The sequence below is a fragment of the Triticum dicoccoides genome, chromosome 3B (genome assembly GCF_002162155.2).
Source record: "Triticum dicoccoides isolate Atlit2015 ecotype Zavitan chromosome 3B, WEW_v2.0, whole genome shotgun sequence".
NCBI lineage: Eukaryota > Viridiplantae > Streptophyta > Magnoliopsida > Poales > Poaceae > Triticum > Triticum dicoccoides.
Genome location: NC_041385.1, coordinates 36,602,602 through 36,605,737, shown reverse-complemented (window position 1 = coordinate 36,605,737; position 3,136 = coordinate 36,602,602). Strand labels below are relative to the sequence as shown.

At 44.1% G+C, this 3,136-nt stretch overlaps 1 pseudogene; it reads left to right on the top strand.

Moving 5' to 3' along the window:
* Positions 1-1,244: 1,244 nt before the first annotated feature.
* On the top strand, positions 1,245-2,554 carry LOC119280672 (annotated as a pseudogene).
* Positions 2,555-3,136: the final 582 nt, after the last annotated feature.

Below are 3,136 nucleotides of genomic sequence, written 5' to 3'. Positions count from 1 at the left end.
TCATTGCTCCGAGTTGAATTCTTTGCTATGTTTTTCATCAACATGCTCGACAAAATGTCGCAAAGGTAAGAAAATGATTGCGCGAGGATTGTTTCGAGAGAGAAACAACAAAGGAGAGAAGAGGAAAGGGAAGCCTTGATCGATAAACATACTTGGGCCAGGGATGATCCCCTAGAAGTGCAGGCCGTCGAATCACTATATCTTCACCATGGTGTTGATGAAAGATTCACCTCCACAAAGAATCAGATCAGCAAAAAAAAGCTTGACACAACAACATAAACTCATCAGATCTGAATAATCAGATCTACGAGGACAGAAAACTCTCTAACCTCATGGCACCGCCAAAACAACGAGAGCAAATTTATTGTCATAAAACTGTGATGATCACTAGACGTTGACGAAGAACATAGAGGCCTTGAAGATCCGAGGTTCCCCCACCTCCCAGCGCCAAGATGGCAGCGGAAGGTGAGGGGACATAAATTTCTCAAATGGCGACGGCGACGGTGACACAAGAAACCCTAGTCTGGTCAATGTCACCAAATATACATTATCTGTTAGAGTTGGCTCTTTTTTAAAGACGTAAAAACACTTTTTGATAATGTAAATTATACAATATCTATTTTTGATCTTTAAATATACATAATCTATTGGAGATGTTCATTGGAGATGCTCTAAGCACCTCAACATGAACGCGACAATGTATGTGCTTTAGGCAAGTTGGATCTGGATCTGTAGACACAGCACATGCTACGTGTACCTAGCGACCACATTGCATTACAGCCAGTAATAAATGAGCTGTCCTAAACTAATTATCTGGCAGTATAGTGGGAAGGAATCGTGGTGCTATATCATGTGTCCTTCACAAACAGACCTGATCTGTTCCTAAGCAGTGCGCGTAACAATGCATGTCGACACGCATGGCCATGTCCAGCAAAAAACAGCACCCCGCTCAGCTTTTGAGCAGTGTAGGTAAGAAATGTCGATGAGCACAGCCCAACTTGTGTTCACGACTGAATAATTTAATCAATGTTAGTGTCTGTTGCAGTAGCAAAAATGCACGCTGTATAACAGGCCTAGGTAAGTAATTAGTACATACTCTGTCCGAAAAAACTTGTCCCTCAAATGGATGTATCTAGCACCAAATTAATGATAGATACATCCATTTGAAAGTCAAAGTTGAGACAAGTTTTCTGGAACGGAGAGACTATACAACACAGGCCTCATAGCAAGAGATAGAGAAAGCAATGGCTGCCAAGTCTTCAGAGACGATGACAATCCCCACCGACGCCGAGCTAATCCAGGCGCATGCTGACCTTTGACGCCACAGCCTCAGCTACCTCACACCAATGGTGCTCAGGTGCGCCATCCAGCTCGGCATCCCTACCGCGATCCACCGCCTCGGCGGTTGCCATGTCGTTGCCTGACCTGGTCACCGCGCTGTCCCTCCCACCATCAAAGGCGCCGTTCCTCAGCCGCCTCTTGCGGCTGCTGTCCACGACGGGGGTGCTGGCGTCAAACGAGGTTGGGATCTACAGCCTCATCCCGCTGTCCTACCTTCTCGTGGATGGTATACTCATTGATGGAGATGCTAGGCAGCTCTTGTGCCCTGCTTGACCTCGCGGTATCACATGGTGGCGGCTATGGGGTTGGCCGACTGGTTCAAAAAGGATATCGCTCAACCCGTGCCGTCATCGTTTGAGGACGTGCATGGCCTGACACTCTTCAAGAAGAGTGTGGTGCCGTCCTCGACCCTGAGAGTGACAAGTTATTCAATGAAGGTTTAGCTGCCCATGACCATATGGGAATCGGCACAATATTGCGGGAATGCCATGGCTTATTCAACGGCTTGCAGTCGACACCGACTGTTGTGGTGGGGATGGAACCACAGCTAGGGCCATTGTTAAGGCCTTCCCTCACATAAAGTGCAACTTGTTGGACCTTCCAAGGGTGATCAATAAAGCTCCAAGTGATGGCCTCGTTAACTATATCTCTGGTGACATGTTCTATTCCATCCCACATGCTCAAGCTGTAATGCTCAAGGTACAAACTGGTATCTCTCTACCATGTTTCATTTTTTTGCCTGCATTCTGTATCGCATAGATATTGCGAACTTGCGTCACTAGTAGGCAAATTTTTTTAGGTCTCATTATTATTTAAATGAAACTAACTACAAATGCTTATGCATAATTGCACAGAGTTCATAAACCGTTTTTCCTTGAAAATGCATTGCTTGACTGTAAAGATATTTGTGCATGCCAGCTTGTTCTACACTTCTGGAGCGACGAGGACTGCATCAATATCCTGACTCAATGCAAGAAGGCCATTCCTTCTTGAGAAGTGGGAGGAAAAGTTATTATCATGGACATTGTGGTTGATTCTTCTTCAGGACCGTTATTCAAAACCCAAATGCTGATGGATATGGTAATGATGGTATGTAACAGGGGACGTCACGTGATAAAAATGACTGGAGTGCCATCTTTATGGAGGCAGGGTTAGCGATTACAAAATTTTCAAGAAGCTTGGAGCTCGAGGTGTCATCGAGGTCTATCCATAAGTTCGTGTTGCAAATAGTGTGATGGTAACCATCTGGTATAAATTGGCGTGGTATAATAAATAACAAATAAATAAGTGAGGCGTGTGGTGCGTTACTATCTAATGGAAAACACAATGCAATAAAAGTTGGTACCTGAAACTTTAAGGGCTACCACATGGCACATGTGGTAAGCAATCCAAGCTTGATGAAATGTTTGGGGCGTGGTCGCGACAAAACTAGTATGTAATTTTTTTTGTTGAGGAAGTATGTGCATGAAAGTTGGTATCGAGAAGTGTTGAGGCACTCGGTGTGTATCTATTTACATGCCATGTTTGTATACTCCAACATGAGGAGATATTATGCTTACCATGTCTGTCTATTTGATGATCGGTAAATCCATAAACGTGAAAAATTAAGCCCTCGGCCAGTTAGAACTCGCGATCCTAACACATAGGACGGGTGCAGAGGACATTCCACTGCGTTGGTAGGAGCTTTCTAAGCGCTACTAGTTAAATACATATCTATATCAAGGTAGAAAAATGAATTGAAATTCGATTATAAATTTCATCTGAGATGTTCAATATTTCATGGTTACCTTGTAAC